General features: G+C 38.9%; 1 protein-coding gene across 3 annotated transcripts in view; it reads left to right on the forward strand.

The window, feature by feature from the left end:
• The window catches only part of zgc:172282 (leucine-rich repeat and fibronectin type III domain-containing protein 1-like protein), a 196664-nt gene that overhangs the window by 51071 nt on the left and 118997 nt on the right, over positions 1–26596 (forward strand). For all 3 annotated transcript variants that reach the window (XM_035946634.2, XM_035946635.2, XM_023266811.3), the window contains exon 2: positions 24555–24661. The gene's annotated coding sequence lies outside the window, so the exon portion shown is untranslated. The remainder of the gene's footprint in view (positions 1–24554; positions 24662–26596) is intronic.

The following is a 26596-nucleotide window of genomic DNA, read 5'->3' on the forward strand; positions in this document are numbered from 1 at the left end:
AGTTTCTCATTTGCCATTCTTTGTATAATTTGCATGCTGATATGATAAAAGGATTTCTTGCTCTGGGCTGTTACTATCAGTCACATCAGTACACTCACCTTTGTTTTTGCTGTCTCTGTAATGCAGCATTTGCTTCACTAGAATTTGTTGAGCTCGGGGACAGTGGCAATATTGCTTGGAGGAAACACTTTCACGCAGCAGATTCTTTGATGAGAAGCGTTATCAAAATGTGTTTACTTGCCTCTCTTTTTACAGTATGCGTCGTCAACGCTCAGAGAGCTTCGCTTGCATATTTTTACTTCTCTCACAGTAGGTGTAGTGGCAGGGAAAAGGAGCTTAGAGTCAGGTGGCAGAGTGGCAATATTGCAGTGGAAGTCAAGAGGGATAACTCACTGTAGCATGGCAGGATAGTGAGGGTGGCAGTGGATTGAAGCAATTGTATTGTAATCAGAGAAGAACTGTTTGTCAATAAGTAATTTTCTTTTCAATTGTTGAAGATTAAATTCATATTACTTGATATTCTCCTTGAATAGATGGGATGGCCTAAGTGTGTGTGTGTAGGAGGCGAAGAGGAGGAGTAGAAGGTAGACGACAGACAAGAATGAACAAGCAGGATGACAGTAGGGAGAGAGACTTCTTAGTATTCACACATTGTTTCCTTTGTGACTCGCTTTAAACTTGACATACATAGCATGTTAGCATAATCGCGTAGGACGTCAGTGCACAATAGCAGCCGTTTTGCCAGATTTTTTGACGACCCATTAAGTACTTGGCTAACTTAATTTAAATAGTGCAATTCCTGGTAGAACAGCCTTCTGCTGCTGTAGCTTCTGCATGCTGGGGCACATTGAATGGAGGCAAAGATGGAATCGAGGACAAAAATCTCTTTATGCACGAATTAGATAAGTGCCATTAGAAGGGTGATTTTTTTTTCTTCTGCAAGGCTACACATGGAACATATCAGTTCTGTTGTCATGTCAACACAAACAAGGTGCTTGTAACTTGCATTACAGTACCTGAATGAATCAGCAGAACATACACAGTACAAGAGGCTGTGCAGAGACATATCACACACATTGCATGCATTGCAGGGTGTGTGTATTGTCGTGTCACAGTGTGCATGTGTGTGTGTGTGTGGGCTGCACTGTGAATATATCATGTGAAGCTCATCTATTATTAAAGCAGTAGTGTGCGTTTTTTGAGCAGAGAGGAAGATGAAGCTACTCCAGGAAGGCTGCTTCATCTCACACATGCAGCTGTGTTCACTCTGTAAAACACACATACACATGCAGGAGGAGCTGTGAAGTCTCAGCAGGAGTGCCGACAGCTCCACTGTCTGACTAATGATTTTTCTCCCGTTTCCTGCCCCATCCTCTCCCTCTCTCTCTTCCTCACAGCCAGGTGTGGTCCAAACTGACCGTCATGCTCACGGCAAATCAGCTGTTTTCCGCTCTCAGGTTCCAGCTTATCCTGTTAAGCTGTTTACAAGCACCTTCAAACCCCGACTAAACCTAAACTATTTCAGCGACTAAACCTGTGAAGGTCTGTGCTGTCGTGTCGACCTGTCTTCAGGACTCATGGATATCATATGAATTTTCCCTTGATACAACATTGAAAAAAAAATGGGCTGAGCTGTAGAAACCTGGCTACACATGGTTTGCCTTTTATGTATTGACTTCAGCATTATCCTGGACTTTCACACTGAGTTATCACATCGAACTACTGGAGCTAAGTTTTTATCATGCATTCATATGTTAAGCTTTGTGCAGCACACTCATTGAAATACTCACCATGAGGGTATCAAACCTTTAACACTAGTGTTATGAAATAGTCAGTGAACTTTATTTTTATTCAGCTAGACCCCAGGTGCACATCAGAACTAAATATTATGCTCCTAGCTACTAAAGTACAATGGCTAATAACACTATGGCTAATGAAAACAATGAGAATAAAAGCATTAAAAGCAACATGACACTGAACCTGAAGTTGCTTTATTACACTTTGAGGGAAATGTAATTTCATTTTGAAATAAACTTAATTTTTCACCTGTGTCCTGGTGAGAAAAGTTTCCATGAAAGTGCCACAAAACCTATGTAAGGAAGCAGGAAAGGAGGATGAAGGTATAGGACAGTGGGAAACTGGCCCCTCATCCAGGAGACTGATATGATGGCCTTTAGTCTTAGAATTAAGTTTTGTTTTCCATGGTTTGCTTTCATTTTGTAATCACTTTTTTGGGGGGCTAGGTTTAGCCACCATATCTATTTGGCTACAGAAAATATCACACTTAACTTCTTCACAATGATATCTACACATGGGAAGCTTGGTTAAATGGAATGACTTGATTTGGGTAAAAATATGACTTTTTCACTCCATGGTTGATGCTTCTCTCTCATTTTTTTGGGTTACCAGGGTGCTGATTACAAATGTATTTGTGATAAATTACATATAAATGTTATCGGGCAAAAAAAACCCAAAATGTTTCCATCAGAACGCAACTGACAATGCAATTTAGTTATTTAGGAACACAATTCTATGGAGACGCCTGCCATGTTTTAATGTTAAATGTGCCTGATGGCTTGGTTGCTAGCATGGCTACAGCAGGTAGCAGCAGAAACATGCATAATTACAAGACAGTTGACATGTTTCCAATAATGCATTTCAATAAACCTGTTTTTCTTTGAAGAAGTATTGATCTTGGAATTAGTTGGTGTGAGGTTAGTTGATTAAACTAAGAATGAGACTATTAGCTATTCTGATTAGTGCATTGATGTTGCAAAGATCTTATTAGTCTTGCTGATTTAATTACTCATGATTAAAGTTTTAGATAAATTGGTGACTCCAAAACCTGTTTGAGTGGGTCATAATTCATTCTATTGTGATACTTTCTCATCACACAGATGTAACCAGTGAGTTATGAAATTTAAAGTAAAATCTAATATGGATGGATATCACAGAATTTTAGGTGTGATTTATCAGCGTTGATCAAGAGTTTAATAACTGGTAAACATCCAAAGACATTAACAGTAAATTATGCCGGAATTTTGCTATCATAACATTTTCATTGATGCTACTTTTCTGAACTTTTCTGCACAACTCATTGCTTTATTTGAAATGGCCCCGGTTGGCCAATTTTGACAGGACATTTTCTTTTAAATAGTATGCGTCTTGTTTAGAGTTCTTAATGAGGAGATAAAATGTTCCCCCACATTCCCCAGAGAAATCGGTGGCTTCGACTGCTACCAATTTTTTTACATTTTCAAAGGCCTGTCGGTTCCTCATGTACTGACTGTAGTTGAGCATGTTACAAAAAAAGAGCTAGTCTTTGTTAAATGAACCTCAAAGAAAGTCGGATGCATTAGTCTTAGCTATTGTTTTGTTGTTCGGATCTTAGGAAGCTGCTCATGATTTTTGTATTATAGGATAAAATAATTATTGTGGTTCCCTGTGCGCTCGCTGTTTTAAAACAAATTCAGATTGGTTGGAGGGGCACATAGGATCACTTTATTAGGACAGCTTGCTGCACCACAGGCCAGCTGGCATCCAGTCAACACAAACACATAATCTCTCACACACACACACACACTTTCTCTGTGTGTGTTGCTGTCTCTCTCATACATATTTTTGAGGCTGCCAACACCAAGTAGCCACTGGTTGCAGGATTAAATTGTCACAATGTGCTAATGATGGACTGGAAAGGGAAGGAAAGAGAAAGAGAAAATGAGAGTTTAAAAAAAGAATGGAGAGGGAAGAAGAAGCAGGAATTGGAAGCATTTAAGGGAGAGAGAATACAGTTACGTGGATGAAGCTGGAGAGTTTACAGCAAAATGAAAGAGAGAAAAAAAATACATAAAGGACATAGTGGACCTGAGTGTGTGCTCCCTTCAGGGAGGCCTGAGGATGACATTAAAGTGCCTCATATGGAGAAACCCTTTTTTCTTATATTATTTCTGGGACTTCATTTATTTGTCTGTTTCTTTTATTTAACTATGCGTTAACTCTTTGAACTCTAAGTAGTTCCTGGGCCTTTTTCGCACCTGTCATGTTTCTTTTCTCACCATCGGCTCATTTTTCACTGGAATATAAAGATCTGCACCTCTTTGGAAACGGCACAACCACGGCTAGAAGTAAAGAGAGCTCAAAGTGTCTTCTGTGCTGTATAAGAAACAACACAACACATCATGAATCAATCAGTAGTTTAAGAAATGTTGGAAAGCTTTCAGATTCTCTCTGTTTTTGCATCTGATAAATGGTGTAATTTTTGAAAGCCAACCAACCAATGAGTCTTGGAGTTAAGAGGGTTACTTTTACTTTGGGTTTTGCTCCTTCACTTTCTTCCAGCCTCAGTCTTGGTATTATAAACCCATAGTTTTTGGTTTTTGTTTTTACCTGAGAAACCTGTCAGCAAAATGCTGCTGGTTTTGCCTTGCTAAGCTGGACCTGACCCCACTTAGCTATAAAGTTGAAAGGTGGCCGTTGGTGCTATCGTAGGCCTGTTACCTTGGGCTGCAGCCTCACAGGCTAGTTAAATCTCATTCCACCAACCACTCCACTCTCAATGACTCATACTTGAACTGTCACTGCTGAAAGTGGTCACTCGACTGTCTGTGGCTGGCTGCTTGTGGAGTTGAATCAGTGCACACTTATGTTTGCAACTGTTAATAGGAAAAATAGTAGTACAAGAGAGCTACAATGGGTCCTTTGCAGTTTGCTGAAATTTTGACTGTAACTATGGTCATAAAAAGGAACAGCATGTAATTTTTTCATGATAATTTGCCATTAATGTTAAACAAGAGGCATAGCGATGGTTTAACTTTGCAATATTATAGGGGAAATGAAAGGGGTAAAGTGGTGGGAGGGAGGTGATGGACACATTTCCTTTTGACTCTGAGTCCCTAATTTCAAGGTTTTGACGCATAAAGCAAAATTTCTAATCCACTCTAAATGTACTCAAATTCTGACATGTACCTAAAGTAGTCCCACATCTTAAACAATGAGATCTGACTTGAATGTTTAAGAACAATAGCTGAATCATTGGTAGGTGCTGGTCTAATTGGGAGAAGGATAAGAAAATCAGCTGAAAATGGACACCACAGATGTGAAATTAATCAGTGGGGCATAACAATATGTATACAGTACACAAAACAAAACAAAGACAGCAAACCTGTAGGAATCCAGGCATTATAATAAAACAAAAATCAGAAAATGTCCTTGACCAAGAAAGCAACAACCTGGAAAATGATACTTAATTCACACTAATGTATAATGGGATAATGAATACTGCACATATTTTAAAACTAATTTTAGACAAATTTGCATTATTATCACTACAGATATGTGAACCGGTTCGAAACTGTTCACATTTCCTACTGTAAAGTTAGTGAGCTGCTGCCTAATTGCAGCAAACACACAAATAACATTAAACAAGGTTGGATTTCCAATGGTAAGGAACAGCTGTGATTTTTAATGCAGTATTTTTTCCATTGTCCTTGTGATCTGTTTTTTTGTTTTGTTTTGTTTTTTTCTTTTCCAAAACAAGCTCAGAAAGCAGCACAATAAAGCAGAATAAATTGCAGATACAGGAGATAACGATAGAGAAATATAGAAATTATAAGTAATGGACAGGTAAAAACAGAGCCAAAGAGCCACAGATTGGGGAGATACACACTGAGACAGAGTGAAACACAATTAGTTTAGTGTGCTGCTATAAGGTAGAAATCTGAGGAGGAATGCATAAATAAATTATGGGTCATGTTACAGCGAGGTATACTGCTGGATTCTCTGCACACCAAAGACATTATGGCTGAACAGAATTAGATTCACTATGACTTAGCCCAAGGGCAGGAATAGCGCAATACTCCTGAAGATGTTTTGATTCAGACAAAAATAATGTGGAACTGCTTTATTGGATGCATTCCACCTTCACCCATCCATGACAATGCTAATCCCCAAACAATAGAGAATTTAAACAAATTGATAAGGAAACTTTTCTGGAAAGTGACAAACTACGGCACATGTACACTGAACTAAATGAAACTTAAATTGATATCAAAATTGAAAACAAACTTTTCTGCAGGGAAAAACTAAATGAAATAACTGCCATGACTGAAAAGCTTCACAAAATAAGTAAGTACAAGAACAACAGCCAATAGTTTATGCAGCCAAAACCCAAGTTATCATATTTTACCATCATCTCAAATCCGCTGACACATCTGTGCTCTTACAGTATAGAAAAGCTAAGAATACATAAGCAAGAGTGACCAGTAATAACTAGTAGCAATCATTTTCACTCTGTTGTCATGTGGTTGGAAGGATATATGGAAACATGCAATGTGTATAAAAACGTGTTCACCACCCTTGGAAGTTTTTGGCAAGAATCTGCAAAAAAAATACTGTCTTTCATGTCAAAGTGACAACTGATTTCTACATAGTAATGTTTATTAATTAAACATGTAAGATGCAAAATAAGGGATTACCTAAGTATTCCCCCCCTTCAGGTTGTTACCTAGTAGATTTATTTGTTGTCTTAAAACCATTTCTGTGCAACTCTGACTGTATGCTTTGTGTCATTGTCTTGCTGGAAAGCAAATCTTCTTGCAAGTCATAGCTCTCTGGTTGACTTGACTGCTTTCATGTGTCGTCACCTTTTGCTAAACTCTAGCTGAGATTTGATATAAGCTTTTTTCTTTGCCACTCTCTCATAAAGCTCTGACTGGTGAGGAACAGGCAACAGATGCTGTATGCACAGCCTTTCCTATCTCCCAGGACTCATACACGTCTTAGTGGCCTCCTTCACTGTCTCTTTCTTGCACAGTCTCTCAGTTTTTGAGGATGAAACGTGTGTCATATTCCTTCCATTTCTAAATCAAAGATTTAACTGTACTCCAAAGGCTACTGAGTGGAATTTTCTTGTATCCATCCCCTGACTTACTCTTCTTAAAAACCTTTTGACAGAGTTTCTTGGAACATTCTTTTGTGCTTATAACCAGGAGCACTTATGCTGAAGTGACTGTACATTCTGGCTATAGGTGTCTTTATTCTGCACTTAGGATAAAATTATTGCACTCAGGTGATCACCATTTCACTAATCGTGTGACTTCTGGCACCAGCTGGGTTCTGTCACTTAAAAAGAGGTGGATACTTATGCAGTCACTTGTTTTATGTTTTATCTTTTTAATTAACCAACATTTCTTGGTAGAAATCTGTTTTCATTTGGACATGAAAGAGTCTTTTTGGTAAATTCTTGTTGAAAAAGCCAAATTATAACAGTCATGATTAAATGTTGAAAAGCAATAAAAGCAATAAACTACCAAGGGGGATGAATACTTTTCACAGGCACTGCAGATCCATGACATAATAATAGCTTCAGACTTTCACACATTAAAACATTTTTCACACTTTTTCCACCTTTGTCTCAATAAATCAGTTTTCACTTATGTTCTCTACAGGAGGATTTCTGTCTTCTCAGTGTGTGTCTCAGAGGCAGGCGGTGGATAGATTTTAAAGTAATTCAAACTTCTTTTTGGATTCTTAGCTGAGCCTCCAGGGACCACAAACAGAGCACAGCAGGTGGCGGTCCAACATCGACCAGAACAGCTCTTATGCCGTCACTTTAGACTCTTTCATTTAACTCATAGAAAATGTAAAAAGTAATTTTAAAAAAAGGGCTGAAGGTGAAAAAGAACATATGGTATATATGAGCCAAGGCAAATTCAACAAAACTTTTAGGAAATTAAGCAGCCCAACACACTCTTGGTAACTTTCACTATTCTAAAAATAATTTAATTTCCAAAAGAACCCAGAGTGTAAGAACTTTTGCTAAACCCAAGTTACCACAGTTTTCTCTGCAGTAAACAGAACAGCTGCTTCTTATAGAAACTATCAGAGAAGTTAGTTCAGTTGATCCACTATGTGCACACTGATCAAGTATATACAAGTACAGCAGCTATAATGTGTCATGGCATAACATTAAAGTTAGAGTATGTATTATTTCTCTTACTTTATTCTAACATATCATTACCATCAGTATATTTATTATTAAATTCAGAGAGACTAATATGAGTCACCACCCTTTATTGTTAAACAAAGTGCAAAATTCAGATTAGACAGCTAAGAGCAGACAGGTCACATGCCCCTCGGCAAAACTAAGAAGCATAATGAGAGCTTTATGAAAGGCCTTTTTTTCTATTGAAGCAGAATTTCTAATTCAAATTTAATAAAAGGAATTCCCTCTTTAGCAATGTGATATGCAACACTGAATTTGGTGTGCAGTTTGTAAAGGGAAGCTGCTCTTTGGACAATCTATGACGACTTGCATAGGATGTGACACATGGAGTTTCTAAAGTGGGCCTTTGGCAAACATTGTGTTGCTTGCACAGGTACCGCCACATTCAGCACAATTTACACAGTTCATTTCATTCTTCTCTTTATTGTATCTTAACCAAGAATACTTCATTTTACTTGTACTTTCTGTTTCACTCGTCTTCTGTGTCTTCCCTGCCTTCTCTGTAATGTCTATAGTAGGTTTTGTTAATGCCTATGTTATTGGTACCAATGGCCCTCCAGTACCAGCTGATACTATTAATGCAGCAATGCAAACCTTTCTGTGACAATGTTTCCGATCTAGTTCACCCATAGTTGTCTCCTATTTTTTTTATTTATATACTATTGTACTTTTCTATGGGCATATCTCTCAGACACACAAAGAGCGTATACTGTTATTTGAAGGAAGACTATGATTGCTGAATGAAGGATATAAGGATTTTGCTTCCATTCGGAGTTTGTGAATCTCAGTTGTGAGCCTACATTCTTTAGCCAAGATGACGTCTCACGATGACAGCAGGTATTCCCCATCCGACTTGTCCCTCTGAGTTGGGTAAATACACCTTCGAGAATTTAAGTCGAGTCTCCTCTAGTCACACTCTGTCTATGATGTCTGTTTGTTTCTTTGTTAAATAAATTGTGAAAGCTGCATAGTTCTAAAGTTAAAACCAAAAAGATGCAAATACACATCAAATGAGCCTAAAAAACTGTGAACTCTCCAACACTGGATCTTCTTTCTCTGCTTTAGTGGAAAACATTATCTGCTGCTCTAATTTAAAATAAATAACGAAAAATAGCTTGAGGCTTAAGAGGTTCCTTTTGTTGAATACCGGATCAGTTAGGATAAATGAAACAAAACTGCTGTCTTTATAGTGGATATAGAATAGGAGTCTAATCAAAAGCATTCTGTGGCCTCTGTCCTCAGGCCAGTTTTGTCTGCAAAGCAGACATTATGTAGTAAATACCGGAGCTTTTTTTTGGTTTGTTTTTAGTAAATGGCAGTCTTTTGGGGAAAAAAAAAACAAAACTCCACCCAGCATGTAGCAGCCTCAGAGGTGTCTCACAAGCGCTTATGTATGAATGCCAACGCCCACAATTTTGCAGATAAATCCCCATTATGTGTGCTTATCGCAACCCTGAATGTAAGCCTTGGTGAATGCACTTGGCAAAATAGGGGATCTACATGTCATGCTGGAAAGCATTCAGTGAATTAATTAAAAGTCTAAAGGGCCAGAGAGAAAGAGGGTGCCGCAGAAAGAGACAGAGATAGTGACAGGCAGCTATAAAAGTAGATACATAGAAGAGCTTTCGACAGAGGATTAGATTTGTCTGAGAGAGAAGGACAGGGACAAGCTGGTAGATATTCAAGACACATCCTGTTTGTATCTGAGGCACGATGAATCACTGTAGCTTAACAATAATTGCAATTAATATGTTATTTGATGTATGATGAAACATGACAGGCAACCATTTCTATGAAACATTCAGAGGTTTGTCAATTCCAGTGTCCTTAGACAACAGTTCAAATCAATGGCTTTAAATAGACAAAAAACCCCAAAAAAACACAGAGGGCAGAGGCAGAAAATAGGGGAAGACAAACAAGCTAAGCTCACAAGGACAAAAAAGAAAGGTGGTGAAGGGAAGGAGGGTGTAAAATGAACCAGAGACATCGGATTAAACAGCGAAAGACCAAATTCGCCTATTAAATTGCACAGTAATGAGGTCCGGGGGAAGTCAAGTGTTGAGGAATGGACCACAGGATATATGGTGTGACTGGGTGACCATGGCTCACTGCAGCAGAGTGTGTATGTGTGTGTAAAGGGAAGCTGTTTTATTAGTGAGGGTTGATTGGGTCATATTGCAAGTTTAGATCAGCCAGCCCTCTCATTATCACAGCACACACACACACACACACACACACACACACACACACACACACACACACACACACACACACACACACACACACACACACACACACACACACACACACACACACACACACACACACACACACACACACACACACACACACACAGAGGCTAGCATGCATGGATAAACAGATAAATGAATGAACACTGACCACTGCTCAGTGGAGGCAGGCGATGAGGAGCAGGTGGGAGGGGAAGAGCAAGGAAACAGAGGGGAGCCAGACAGTGGGGCGAGAGGAAAGAGAAATTACAGCCGTGGCATCGAGGAAGGGAGGACAGAAAATCTAAAAGTACAAGAGGAGGTTGTGAAGGAATGGAGTCATGGGGAGAGGGCGGAAGAAGCATATTAAAATTAAGTTTCAATTTAGTCGGTAATTGTGGGATGAGATAAGAAAGTGTGGAAGGCGCAAATGAGGAGGTAATGGATAGAGGAGGGAGCAAATAAACGGAAGGGCGACAATTTGAGGAGGCAGCAATCAAATGGAGGGAAAAATGTAGTGGACGGCAAACAGGTGGAATGAGAGATGACCAAATAGAGGAAGGGGATGACAGTGACGGCAATGTAAGGCACCTCAAGGTCATGCTGCTGTTCATTAAAAGTGGAGAGGAAAGATCTTCTTCACTGTGCAATTATGGGCTGCCCTCGACAAATTTGACAATCACACTGTGAGATATGCTCACAAATGGCAAAATCAGAGCTCTGGTGAGAAACAAAGCCAAGACAAAATCCGAAATCCGTGGCTGAACTCATAGCATCACTGCTGCTATGATGTATGTCTCGAAACCAGCCAGTTTGGAAGAAAATGAAACGATGCAGAATACACTGGCAACTTTTAAAGGGCATGTTGACTCCAAAAATAATCAAAATTGCACCATTTATCAGAGCCAGAGACAGTAAAAACAGAAAGAATAATGGGACTATCAACCATCTGGCAGTACTTGGCCGCTCTTTTGGGAAACGTTACCAAATCTAAACCTAAATTTGTGATATTTAGTCAAAATCAATTCATTCTACAAGTCAATTTTTTTTAAAAATTCAACAAAAATAGGTGGCATGCTCTAACTAGATCCTGTAAAAACAAACAAAACAAAAAACAGCAAATTTCTGCACTCCTTGGCACCTGAAGTACCGTAAGTTACTAGCTCAGATCAATAGTTACATGAGATTTGTTGGCTGAACTGCAAGCAGTGTAAACGCACAGCAAATAGGAATATGGAATCAATTTATAAGAGTAAATAGTACAATCTCTCGCATCACTCATATGTATTTGCCATCTTTTCAGTATTGGTAACACCCGCGGACACTTGGAAAAATATTGTACATGTTGACCCCAGTTTTATTGTTTTTGTAAAACAATAACAGCATGAAATAATCTTTTTTTTTTTTTTTTTTTTTTTTTTAGATTTATAACATTTAAACTTTGTTATACTGCACAGAAGACTTTGTTGAATCCTTCCCACTTCTAGCCAAGGCTGTACTGTTTTTATAGAGGTGTGGAACGTTGTATTGAAGTCGAAAAAAAGGGACTGGGGCAAAACACAAATGCAGAGAAACCGCTCAGGGTTCAGAGGGTTACATACAAACAGAGCCACAGCTTCTGATGTTGGCTTGTTGGATGTTCCACCACTTTTGTCTCAGTTAAAATATCTCAACAACTACTGGATGGCTTGCAATAAAATTTGGTGCAGAAACTGGTCCTCTGGTAATAAATTATGAGTTTGGCGATGTAGTTACTTTTCTTCTTGCTCTGCAAGTTCTTGCTCCAGTGAAATATCAAAATCTTCTGGAGGAGGAACACATGAGTAACAGCTTTTTTTCAAAGTCGTGTCGCATTTTTGAAACATGAGAGCAGCTTTTTTTTTTCCAGTTTACATTGTAATCCCGCAACTCACCAGGTTTCCACGGCACAATCTGAAATGCCTCAAAATTAATATTGCACAGTCACAGTGACACAGATCATGACCAAGATTTTATTGGGCCCATCTCATGCATTATGACATGCACCGAAACTGCAACATTGCCGTTATCACACAGAGTGGAAGGGCCTTAAGGCTAAAAAAAAAAACAGGGGATGGAGGGATGGAAGAAAGGGACAATGGAAGATGGAGCAAAAGTAGGTAGCAGAGTGCAGAGCTGGAGATACATTATAAACTTGCTGTTATCTGGTGAGCACTGTGAAAAGTTTTTTTTAGAAAAATGGTAAAAATAGAAGGAGCAGGGATGATGGTGACAATAAAGATATGGTGGAGAATGTGAAGGAGAAAGAAGAAATTGAAAAGGGGAGAGGCAGCAGTTGAGAAGAACAAGACGTGGTACGATACAATAAAGCAACACAAAGAGGGAGAGACAGTGAAGGAGTGATAGAGAGAAAGTTGGTGTTTGTGAGGTAGAGAAAGTGATGGAGAGGCCAGTGTTAACTTTCTCTCTGAGACCTATCACAACCTATCAACACAGCCTAATGGAACGAACACACACACACACACACACACACACACACACACACACAAAACACAACGCCTCCCTGGCGATATAGACAGACTAAATAGAGAGAAATAGTGGTGCTGTAAGTGGTTGGGAGATTGAGAAAAAGTGAATGAAGAAATTGTTTTAGATGAGGGGAGCTGCCTCAAGATCACACTTTTGGTTTTGTGTGTATCGACAAAGTATTGCATAGCGCCATGTGTGTAGTCTACAACCTGTCTGTGAATTAGTCAAGGTTGAGACCTGGCTACCAATAAGCAAATCTGACAGAAACTTCAAAAGCTGATGCACATTGTCAAAGCATGAGATTCCAATACTTCAAACGGTGGCCAGTCTGTATTTTTGGTATCTTGCAATTGCGTGTGGGCCGGGCACTTGTAAAGCACTTGTGCATGACGCAATAAACACGACTAACTTCACACCCTGAGGTGAAAATGGTACTCCATCAATTCAGCGATGCATTTCCATAAAGTTGGGGGAAGATAAATCAACACTGATGCAGGAGAGACTGAGATATCCTCACTTCTCGGTCTCAGCATGGATCAAGCTCCGTAAACATGTTTCTTGGAGCTTGATCCATGTCTTCCTACTTTTCCCATCTCCCTACAGCAGTTATTGCTAGATGCTACCTGTTAAAGTGTTTTTTTTATACTTCACATCTCCAGTAACTAGCAAAATCTTTCCTTTAAACAGAAACATTGCCTCAAACCCTAGATATCTACCACTTTCTCAGCTGCTTTCTCAGCTCTAAGATCATTCGGAGCCCCTGAAGAGAAGGAATAAGTGGCTGACTTGTACTCAGCATAACTATCAAGCAGGTAGGTATAAAATTGGGGGAACTGATTTTTAAGGAAGGAAGCATCCTTTTTGCTGGGACATAGTGTTCAAGATACCATCTTTATTCTACAGTCCTATACCGCTATAGCAGTTAACTGATATTTTTAGCTGATTTTGGACTGTTACAGATAAATTGGTTTCAGCATGTACTGTGTATTGATCAATATGAGAACTTTTATGAAAATAACACAAAACATCAGGCCTGGGGTAAATTAGAAATCATCTCATGACACAATTTGCCCAACAGATTGGGACTCCATTCTTTACAACACTCTCAGCACTGTCTGCAGCACATGTAGCAGAGCATGGAGCAGTTGTTGGAGTCAAGTGGTGTCTTCATTTTAAGCTGCAAACTCATTGTGATTCCCAATGGTGGAAAGTTAATAAACACAAATCCTCTGTCAACCAATCTCAGTGATTGTGGGTGAAGGATGCTTTGGTGACACAGTTGCATGCAGGGAGACAAGCACTGTCAAAAAAAAAGGTTAATCCACCAAAAACAAACAAACAAAAAAAACCTATTAGGGTTGCCATATGGTACAACCCCAAACCTCTGCAAAACTAGGAATTTTTAGTGTGGTAGATTGCTGCCCGGATGTTACTGCTGCTGTTTCCTGTAGTGAAGTGGATTTTAAAACTGGCAACACACAGACAGCCGGAAGAGAGGAGAAAGCTGGCTGAAATAAGCTGTCAATGGCAGGCTTATACCCACAGTCAACATCAAGTAGGTCAGACTATGTAATGAATATCAGCTAATAAATTAATATCTTAATTTTTACTCCCTAAAATTCTACACTGGGATCAGCCCAAAAAATACTGTCAGCAGGTCTGTAAATTTTTCAAATTAATTTAGATATGCAAGCCGGACTTTAACCAGAAAACAAAGTGGAGAAGAAGTTAAGAGTAGAAAAAGGGGGCAGAATAGGGAGGACACAAAAAGCAGCTGTTGGTCATCATCAGTCATGTGGCAAAGCTGGATGTTAGACAGAGCGATTATATTCATGACATCACTGACCACCTGCGCACGCACACACACATGCACACGCACCACGCACACACACACACACACACACACACACACACACACACACACACACACACACACACACACACACACACACACACACACACACACACACACACACACACACACAAATATAGTACTGTGTCAGTTTGTTTACATGCAGCACACTGTTGGGTAATTTACTCAAGCATTTGTTTTATAATTGCCTGCAAATTAAAATTACAATTAATGAGGCTGATTGTTGGTCGTGTTTCAGATTTACATGATCAATCTTAATTTCTGTCTTGCGTATACTGTACTGTTCAGCTGCTGAATGTTTACATTGGGTGTTTACTTGAGATTACTTTAATTCAAAACATGTTGCTGGGATCACCTTGTCTGGAAGAAGAGTAAGTTTGGCTTCTCTTTACCTGACTGCCTCACAGAGAGTCATCTTGACTGACACTGAACCCCCGAGAGATCCCAGACAGGCGGAGATGAGGGATACCATTTACGTGCAGAAGTCTTTCTCCAGTGTTTGTTTATCTGCTCCCTCCTTCTTTCCTTCTCCTCACCTTTTCCTCTATTTGTTTTTCTTCATTCCTCTTTCACATTCATCTCTTGGAACCAACTTAAAAATATGACCTTCTATTTTCCACAACTCTGCTTGTTTTTCAATACATGAATTAATGATTCCCCTTTAAAATAATGTGTTTTAAAGTGATTTTAGTGTTCCACCCTAATACCCTCTCAGTGTCAAATCACAGGTTAAGTTATTAAAGGTCTTTTCTAGATTTTCTAGATCGTCTCCAGATCTCGTACTGTCAATTAGATCAAATTTGTTTTCTTTCTTTCAATGGACTTCAGTCTGAAGAATAACACACTATTCATGCTGCTGTCTCAGATTCAAAAATGACACCGTAAATGAAAACATCAAACAGATCACCTAATTCTACTGCTTTACAGAAAGGCATTTAAACAATAACACAAAAAGAAAATAGCATAACAAATGTAACATCTGATAAATAACAGAAGCAGGCGAGATCTGATTGTAGGAACCATATCAGCAAAACAGCTGTGACATTATCAGTGTGCTCATATACTACTGTGTGCCAAAGATGCAGGAAGCTTTTTCGATGGTATACAGTGTAAGGTCGATTCTTCCAAGGGAGCACAAATGTGAGCAGAACTAATGCACATTGTCGACTTATCTCTACTGCTATGCAGGATAAACGTCTGCAGACATATCTGTGTGGTTATATTATAGACCGCAGTGTTTAGATAGATTCATCCCATTGCTTTTAATCTCTAATCCCTCGCACAGCTGGGACGCTGTGTGTGTCGGTCTGTGTGTTTCCATGAGGGTTTGTTTGTCGATGTTTGCATGACCTTCTCTGTGAATGTGTGAGCAACAGACAGCATACAGCAATTACCGACAAACTTAAAATCGCCTACCAAAGAAGTGAATACAGTTGATTAGCTCGATATAATGAAATGTTCTACTGGCAAACCTTGGGTCCTGCATTCATGTGGATGTTACTTTGATATGTACCATCCACAAAAAGCTTTTGTAGACCACGCACATACAACCTCTAGCATGGAAACAACACTCCCAGAAGGAACTGGCATTCCCCAGCAGGATAAAACACCCTGTCATGCTGCAAAATGTCTTGAGGAACACAATGAGAGAGCAAAGTGTTGACTGAGTGTCCAAAACCCCAGATTCCCATCTGTTTGAGCCTCTTATGTGATCCACTGTGGAAAGTTCGAACCATGTAGGCTCAATTCTGCATCCCACAGGACCCAAAAGACTTGATGCCAATGTCCCAAACACCAGAGAACATGTCCCCCAGAGGTCCTGTGTCTACTGCAAGATAGGTCAGAGATGTTTTAGCAGCACGAGGGGGACCTACACAGTATTAAGCAGGTTTTATTAGTGTTTGGTGTATATTTATAGGTTAATTTGAAGTTTGGGATACAGCAGAGGGAAGTGTGTAATGGGGAAAAACTGCGTTTTTATTTAAAAAGTGCTGCTCTATTCAGTGTACAGATTATTAAATGGTTTTTATCCCTCAGCAGGAGTGGGTGTTGCTTTTAAGTAGTATTACACTGCACTGTCATCACTGTGTTACTTTCAGAGCAATGACCACAGCTGGCCAACACAACAACCTTTTTCATGCATACATGGACCTTCATTAGCCTAGTTTAGTATGTAGGGAGAAAACAAACACAACTTTTAGTGCAAGACGGGTTCTGACAGCCAGAGAGACTCAGATGCTGTCTATAGATGCTGTAGGTATGCTATGGTGTTAAAAAATAGTTACGGAACACAAGTGGCATCCTCCACTGAATATTTGTTGTGATATCTGGAATTTCGCAAGGGTGGGTAGGAAAACAATCTGATGGGTTAAGTTGTGTATTCACCCCTAACAGTGAAACAGAGCAGCTGGAAAAAAGTAGGGCTGCACTTATTCTTTTGTGTTGCATGTGCAGTATGTTGGTCTAAATGAAGGTTACATATTTTCATTAAAAGGGAAAAAAAAACATTGCATTTAGAAGCTTTTAAAAGAGCCAATGAAACATGCAGACTTTTTTTATTATCTTTATTTTATTAATCCTTTATTTTACCAGGTAAATTAGTTGAGAACTGGTTCTCATTTACAATAACGACCTGGTCAAGAGGCGGAATACATCTATTTATTTCATTTTACACAATCTAATAGGCTGGTAAATATCTGACCTTATGCGGTGCAGCTGGAGTTATGATCCTCCCTTAAGTGCTCCTGTATGTGTGAGAGTGCCAGAGACTGCTTCCACATGTACCATACTGTGTGTGTGTGCGTGCGTGTTAGTGTGTGTCTGTCTATGTTTGTGTGCTTGCTTGTAAATAGAAGCGTTAGTGTCCTTAAGTGCACAGGACACATATGTGCGAGCATGGTCTATGTCACAACATCAGAGCTGGATACTGAATGTTACACTGTGTCCAAATCACTGTGTGCCCTACTAAACACATGTATGCTTAAACACACACTCATCATATACACAAATAACAGCACACACAGGCACTTACTTCCTGCCAGTGCAAGGTTGTATGTGTAGCGCTACAACGCTTGCTGTCAGCGCAGAGCTTTCAGAGGTCATCAAGGCAACATCTAACCACCTGAAATGCTCTTTGATAGACAGTTTTGCTCTCCACTAATCTACATGGTAATTTTCAGTTTATTAGATTCACTAATGTTTTGCAGACAGCAGATGCCTATATGCTTGACAAATGAACTCCGCTGAAATCATATTTTTCCTGAGATTCATGCACTGTTTTTGCTGCTTTCGTACTGTGACAGTCATTCCTCTTCACTATATTACCTTTAGGCTTCTAGCTCCTATTTTATAGCGATATTGTTTTTTTTTTTTTTCTTTTTTTGCAGCAGAAGTCATTTTATGGGTTACGGCCAGGTTTCATTACAGGAATGAGTCATCCCACTTTTTTGTGGGTATTCAAATGAAATATTTTGGATATCGGGTATGTCAGTTCATAGGATGCTGCCCCACGTTCTGCTGGCTTGACCTCGGTTCTTATTTTTACTTTTTTCCTCCCTAAAAACTAATAGGCACACGTATCTCACTAAAGCCTAAATTATCTTGTAAAGGAGATAAAAATTTTTAATCACATCTAGACTTGATAAACACTAAAGTAGGTGTAATGAGGTCATTTTCAATGTTGACATTCGTTTTGTGGGAGAAAAGCAGCCTCAACGATTTGTTGATTAAATGGACTCTATGATTAGTAACCTAGTGGTAGCCATGGTAACAGCTTCCTCTTCATATTCTCTGCATCGTATCCTGCATTCGTGCTTTAGTACAAGTCCCACAGGAATTCTCCGTCGCTATCTTACCTCTAAACTTCATCATCAACACTAACCTTTTCTCAGCCAGATGAGTAGATTAAGAACATGCATTTGCCATAACACACACACACGCACACGCACACACACACACTGAGCTTATACACAGACACTTCGCTCTCTAGAAGATCATCTGTAATCTCAGAGTCTTTATATTTGTGTGTCTCAGCTGTACAAGCAAAGCTGCTGGGTTTTTGGAACCTGGTCTGGTTTGACTGCTGCTGTCAACAGAGTTTACTCATTGTAATTGTCCTTGAGGGTCTAAATCAACAAGAACTGCCCCACTGAACATGTCACCATCCAGCCCCATTACTCAGATGTTTTCATGACATACCTGTCCGCCTTGCTGCAACTGAACGCTAATAGACAGGACAGCAGTATACCTGTCAGTGCATTCAAGATCCCACTTGAAAATACTGTATTTTAGCTTTGTTACATCAAGACCACAGAAAGAGAAGATCCTCAATAATTTCCATTTCTCTATGGATCTCAGTAAATTAGTCCAACATCTTTACCTCACTCTCACCATAATTACCTCAGACCAGTTACACTGATGTATTCAGTCACTAAAGTGGTTCAAGTAATGGGACTGTAATGGGACAGAGAGAGAGAGACGGAAAAAGAGACAAGAGTGTGTCTGTGTGTCAGTATCTGTATGTCTGTGTGTTTATGCTGCGCTGGTTGAATTGGAAAGCAGAGCAGATGGGTTTATAATGAGGAAACAGAATGATTCTGATAATGATGACCACATAATTATAACACATCTGATGAAGGGAGGAAGAGCGCGGAGAGAGTGGTGGATTAAAAAGAGTGAAATGGATGAGGGAAAGATGGGTGCATGTACACAAAGAGGGGATTAAGAGATAGATTCAAGAGGAGATGAGATGAGAGCAGAACAAATGAATAAAAAAGAAATATCTTTTATTTAAGTATCTACTCTAAATTTAAGGTCTTACTTGAAGATAAGTAATACCTGCTTTATACTTGATACTGGCAGGCCTCTCATGATGTATAGTCTTATTTTTTATGCCTTTCACACAGCTGAGCTCAATCTTACACATCAATATGACTTTCTTTATCTATTTGAACTAATGCAAACTTTTCTCTAAAGTCCAGAAAAACTGTAACATACTTGGCAGAGACTGAAGTTTGATGTAAGGCCCTTCCCACTGGGTGTGTGGTGACAATTCAGTTCAATACAATACAGTTTGATTATATTCAAATACTTGATACATTCAGTAAGTGGGCAAGTTCCCAAGCACAAATGAAAATGCAAATATGATAATGAACAAAAACTACTAAAAATTGTTAGGATTCATGGCAGTGGTGGGAACCAAAATGCCACAAAGGCACATTACATGCAGCAGAGGTTAAATGAAAATTGGGAAAATTCACTAATGGCTTCTTCCTCACAGCAGGAAGATCACACTAATGTGGATTAACACTGTTAGAGTCCCGTGGAGCTAATTTAATTCCTAACACTTTAAAAGTTTTTTTTGACCACATTTTGATTTCTCTCTAGTTTGGACTGTTGCTGCTCCTCACTGGAGAGTCCAACTAATATTATCTAGATTTCTGTGTATAATTCATGCTCTTGTCTGCTTTTTGCTAATATTGACATCTAACTGTGCCACAAATTGCAGTGAGTTGACTTTACTGGTTGAGAAAATGAAGATGATGTTGGTCCTCAGTGTGCCATTTGAATACTCTCAGTCATATTATTTTGGGTCAAAATGTTGTTCTAATATATTTTATTCTACAGTCTTTCATTTGTTCTTTACCTCAAGCCTGGCAAACAGGGAACTAGCAGTGGTGAGCAGATGGTTTAAATCATTTTAAGTGAAAAGTGCAACTTCATTTGTATTTTATTTTTGTGAAATCTGTCTCTGCTCACATGTTGGTGATGTTATAAGGTCTGTGGGTTAGATTTCAACAGGTCCTGAAAGTTCTAGTAATTACCAATGTAGACCTGTAGATGCAACAAAATGTAAGCAGCATATTTCTGCAGTATGGAGATAATAAAAATAAAATAAGGAAAAAAAATGGTGGGTGTATTTAAGAAAAAAGTATGGTGCTAAATATAAGTCGGGCAATAAAAATGTATACTGTAGCCCACTGTAAAATGGCATAAAATACTTCAGTAAGGTAAAGAAAAAAACATGTATGTCGAGGGAAAAACTCAAGAGTTCCCTTCTTTCTTAGAAAATTATTGCAGGTACGTTTTTGATGGTGTAGACTGCGGGAGTTCCCGATCTGTTCATTTAAATCATTTAAGCTTCTGAAGTACTTTTTCATATTAGTCTTTGTTTCTTCTCTTGCTTTTATGTTTAAAGTCATCCGGAAATTGTACACCATCACAATCACACATACACACCTCATGGATGGCCATTTTTATTTATTTGCTTTTTTTTTTGCTTTATTCTCCAACATACATGTTGTCTTCTCTATTTTTCATTCGTATTCATGCACACGCAAAAGCACGTGCACGCTCGTCAAGCTCACTGACAGGTCATTTTAGCACCTTCTAACATAGGTAGTGCAGAGAGCAGCTGCTAAATATAGAGACAGACTGAGCAGAATATCAATGACTTGCAAGATCATACGTACAATACAGATGAGCAGCGGCATGGTTCAGATGGGGCAATAAGGCAGCATTTTTCAAAGACAGGTTCAAGGTGTTTAAAGAGGCTTGAAACTAATTTAATATGAAAGAATAGCTTAATTTATTCCACGGATAAACACATAGTAATAAAGAACTACACCATCAGGCCTTTATAGCTGTTAATCAGTGTTACTGATGACTTTTGTGCACAAAATGAATAAACAGTAAAACAGCTTTGAGGCAGTTGTACCTGTGAGTGTTAACAATGTCTGTTTTACCAAATTAGCATTTAAACTGTTCCATAAAATGATGAGCGTTGAGAGGCACAAGCATTTATCTGCTGCATTACCCGACACTAGTCAGACATCTTGGAGGTTTTAAAATACAAGTTTCACTCTTAATTGGCCAACATTTTGGGATATCAAGTGAACTTTAGAAAGTAGCCGGATAGGGAGGAGCAGTAACGTTGAAATGATTCACTCAAATAGTGTTTTGGACCATCATCATTTTGTTCTCTCCACCCTCCACACTCTCTTTCCAGTGCAGTTTTGATGTTATTATTTCATCCTTCTATGTTTACTGGCTTGCGCCACATTTGCACACATGCTGCTAAGTAATGCTGAGCAAAGTAAACAGCAGTTTGAGAGGTCATAGAATCTAAATGAACCGAGCGGACTTCAAAACAAAAGTCCAAAATTGTAAGTCCAAAAAAAAAAAATAAATAAATAAATTGTAGACTGACACGTGTCATTATGTGGCTAATATACCAAGTTCTGTAACATTTTGAAGGGATTCTTTCATGACAAAAACCTTGAACATCCTGCAGATGTCCTTCAGTGACTAACACTACTCCTTCAAGAATGTGGGTGCGCTTCATTAGTGGTTGACTGCAATGAATTTGTGCAGTGAGGTGGTAAAGATGTGCTCCTGATCAGGAGTAAAAGGAGGAGGCAAATTAAACGAGCGAAGAGCAAAATTCAGTCATTCAATGGGCACAAAATTGCTCTCCCATTAATTAAAATAGGAAGATGAATTGAGCAATTTCAGGTTACAAATTATAAATACAAATTAGCAAATTATAACTTCAAGATTACAAATTATTTTTGCCTCCCCCAGGACTCCCTGGGGTCAATGAACTCTTCATTTGGTGGTGGGATTTTTTATTTTATTTATTTTTTTTGTCTATTAAAAATTGACATATAGTATTTTAAGATGGAACCCTGGTGGTTTACAAAAGCCACTCTGCCAAAGTTTACTGTAATTTTAAGCACCTCACTGAAGCCAGCAGCACCTGCCACCAGGGACTGAACTGCAGCTGGATATCATACCAGAGTATCCTCCTGTGGATTGTTGTTGTGATAGTAGGGTACAGAACAGTGCTGAGCTAAAAAGCCTACATAAACACAAGGAAAGATAGTTTTAAAAAAAGTGAATTAGAATTATGCTGTCACTGTTAGGAATGTGTGTGTGTGTGTGTGTGTGTGTGTGTGTGTGCATGAGTGCATTTGTGCGTTTTACTTGTATTTTTTATGGGAATTGCCTTTAATGAAGATAATTAATACTTTTAATGTCAAAAACAGCCTGTTTTGTGTCTGTTCGTGCGCGATCAAGCAAACTCCAATCCTGACATCTCCATGTTGCAACTGCCAACGTGCAAAATGGTTTGTTGTGCTAGTGCTGCCATCACTGCAGTCACCTATGTGCAGCCTGAGTGTCTACAAAATGATCAGCCGTCCTACCGTTGTGTCACACTGCTGTTTCATATCTTAGCGATGAGGCGCCTTTGGGCCTCTGATGCGAGTAATGATTTTCTAATAACCGGCAGCTTGTTAGCTCAGCTGGCTTTGAAACTGACTGCTAGAGTGTCTACACCCTGTTTGATGTGTGTGTCTTTGTGTACTCTCAACTAAACCACAAAAGTACAGATTGTCAGTTTCAATTTGATGGCGCTTTGATCAATATTGGACGAATTGTTAAAAAAGTGACATAATTTTTGCATCACTGCCCACATTTTGAGGTGCCAAAAGTATTCTAAGTTGAGGCATAAGCATTGGAAATTCATGCTACATTCTGACTTCTAGGTTTTTGCTTGTCAAGAACATAAATAGGGTCTTCACATCTTATTTTAGAAAGCTCTGAGTATAGATTCTCTTTGAGATAACTAAATAAAGACAGAAAAAAAAGGGAGGGTAGCAATAACAGAATTCCTTCTGACAGAATTTAGTTTACTGTTACTGCTCATGAATGAGATACAGTGTGGTTTAAGTGCTCTTTATAGAATTAGAATGGGTGTAGCTGGTGTTTACAGGAGATGTGTGTGAGGGTTTGACAGTACCTACTTACACTGGATATGGGGATGACCTTAGCCAGTTGAGCATCAAGCCATGATTTTCCTCATCTTTGCTGAAAACCGACAGAGGCCACGAGTAATCTAGTTTTTGTATTCTCTATTGCAGAGAAGGGAGTGTCAGTCTTTAGCTTGCTTGATAGGAAGGTTTTCTATATGATTTTGACTTCATCTCTTTGTAGCTAATAATGTAATACATGTTCTAGTTTTGAACCCTCTAAACCACAAAACCCACCAGCTTGTGTGAAAGGCATAGTTTTTTCTTACCAAAGTTATATCAATGCAAACTTCCAACTTTCGGGTACAATTACAAGTTATCTGTTAAAACATGTAATTGGTAACTTACTCTAACTTACTTTAAATGTGTGGTTTTGAATGAAAATAGCTTAATAAGTGCTTGATGAACCTCCATGAAATGGAGCACAGATGTTCATATCTCTTTGAATATCTTGTATCCCTGATCTAACAACAAGATCAGGGATACAAAATATAGATGTGTCCAATCTGGAATGTTTTACATCAAGAGCGGAGTCAATGAACCATGTGACACGGAGAGCTAAATAAACACCAGCTCACTTCTAAACATGTCAATCTGTAATTACTTAATAGCTGAAACTGTTAGCTAGCATCTAATGATGGTTCACACTTTTGGTTAATTTACTCAGTCACAGCGCTATATGCTACATGCAAGGGAAAGTTTTTGTGTGTCAATGAATTCTAATGGATTTTCTTTGAGGACAGAGATGACATGCGCTGGGTTATGATAAAGTGATGGAAGAGCAGACTCTTTATATCTCCCCTTAACCTTCACCCCAACTGGTGTAGGCCGATGTCTGAATTCCCTGTGCCTGGTTCTGCCGGAGGTTTCTTCCTGTTAAAAGGATTTTTATTTCCTCCCACTGCTCTGAAGTGCTTGCTCAGATGGACTTGTTGGATGTGTTGAATTTCTCTCAATAATGCAATACTCTAAGGTCTCGACCTTACTATGTGAAATATTCTGAGGTGATTTATGTTGCAACACTGGCACTATAAAAACAGAACTGAATTGAAACTGCACTGCTCAAATGTAGTGGTTTCCCTATTAACAATCAAGCTCTAACCCCTGCCTTGTTTCTCTGTTCTCCTCTGCAGGTCTTTGGATCCATCTCCCCGGGCCATCTCTCTTTTCTGTCCATCCACTTGTCACTGCCGTTCATCTTCATGTTGAGTAATAATATATCACTGCACACCAGATAGAGGTAGGTAAAGATAACCACACAGCTGCAACTCTGGACTCTCTTGTCCTACATGAGTTTAAAAAGTGTGCTAACTGAGGCTGCAAAATGGAATCTGTTGGGAACTGTGACACTGCTGTTCTTTTTTTAATTACATCTCAAACATACATAAACAGTTATTGCCAATTAAGTTTAATAAAACTTTAATGATCCCCTTTGGGAAATTAGATAAGTATAGCATATTACATAATGATTTGACTGATATTATTAAAATGTACTCCCACACATAACATACTTGTGTTGCACTTAGTAGCAAAGCATATGTGTTAAATTTAAATAGACAAACATCAGCAATTTTTCATTTTTCTTTGTCTTACTACTGGAATTTAGTCATGGAAGCATTTTATATAAATTGTAGTAAGTTAGACATTTTCTCATTAAAATATACCGCATATATACATGAACTTGTGTGTGTTTGAGAGAGTGAGTGGAGAAACACAGAGTGGATGTGCCCTCCTGTCCAGTAATATGAGGTTAAGTGCACTTATTCTCCTGTAAATGTAAATGCATTCCTCTGTGTCTGTGTCGTCTCGGTTTGGCTGCGTGATGAGAGCAGTGCTGTGGTCCAATGTAGCGTCTGTGTTAAAGATGTATTAAGTGGGCTGCAGGAGCACAGGGGCCAAACAGGTCTCCAGGCAGGCTGCTAAGCCGAGCACAGACTCTGCTACTGATACCAAATACAAGGAGGATAGATGGATGTAAATCACAGATGAAAAAGCAGTTATTGTACAACACTCGTGAACCCCCTTGTTGCATGCCCGCTTTTGCGGAAAAGAAATTACATTTAAAAATTTTATAACGCAGTCTCTTGGTAGAGACTTTATACTTAACTGCAGAAGTGAGACCTTGGGTTTAGTTGAGCACAATATTAATCACTAGTCATTCCATTTGATATATCAAATTAAGATTTGTCATTTGAAATGCACAATGACACAGAAAGCTGTCATTTGAAATGACACCTTTAAAGACGGCATCTTTCACCGAGAGAATTCTGCGTATGCTGCGATTTGGAAAAGCAGAGATTTGGTTCTTGAGCTACTATCTGGTAAACTCCGTGCTAAATTGTCAGCTGTTTGGGAGTAAAGTGCAGTAGTTTGATGTCAGATGTACTTGACCAGGTCAGGATGAATTTAAATCTTTATAGACCAGCTAGGTGTGAAACCACAGCAGAGCAGAGCAGACTGTGTGAGGTGGGGATGTTTTTTGGAGAGAGCAGGTCAGAACACAACATGGCTTAATCCTGTGGCCGACTGGGGACGAAGATTAGAAGCTACATTTTTCAGATACTGAGACTCACATGCACTAATAGGAGTCATTATAAGGAATAACATATACATCCACTAACATTCATTCTTCAAAATATAAATTGGGTGGGCACTTTCTTCTTCACAACTCTAAGCTTTTGCATAAAGTGTTGGATTAACTGCCTTTTCATTTCTCTGAAAATTACAGTGTATGTGAGTACAACTGATAAAACCTCAGTCCTACATGGTACCAGTTCAGTCTTTAAAGCTTTTCAGTTTTTCCAGCAGCACATAAAGTTAGAAGCTATCTTATAGTTTTTTCTTTCAGTTGGAATTGTCGACAATATGTAGCTACTGGCTGCTACCCAAAGAGTGGTCATGAAGACAAGTCAGGAAATCAGTTAAAGCCACAACGCTCATCCAAACATTTTCTAGCAGCGTAGGTGAGCAAATTTCCCCAGCAGTATTTTTTTTGTTTTTGTGCTATAGACCACCACGTATACCTTTATGTACTACACTATTAGAGGCCATTGTGTTTACTCCCTGTGTCACTGCATGCTGTTGATCTGAGTACTGTTCTCTGCAATTTTGCTACCAAAACACAAATCAGTGCATTTATAGTACATAGTGCAGAATGTGTTTCAGGCTGAAGTAT

This window comes from Amphiprion ocellaris, chromosome 7 (assembly GCF_022539595.1).
Source record: "Amphiprion ocellaris isolate individual 3 ecotype Okinawa chromosome 7, ASM2253959v1, whole genome shotgun sequence".
Taxonomy (NCBI): Eukaryota; Metazoa; Chordata; class Actinopteri; family Pomacentridae; genus Amphiprion; species Amphiprion ocellaris.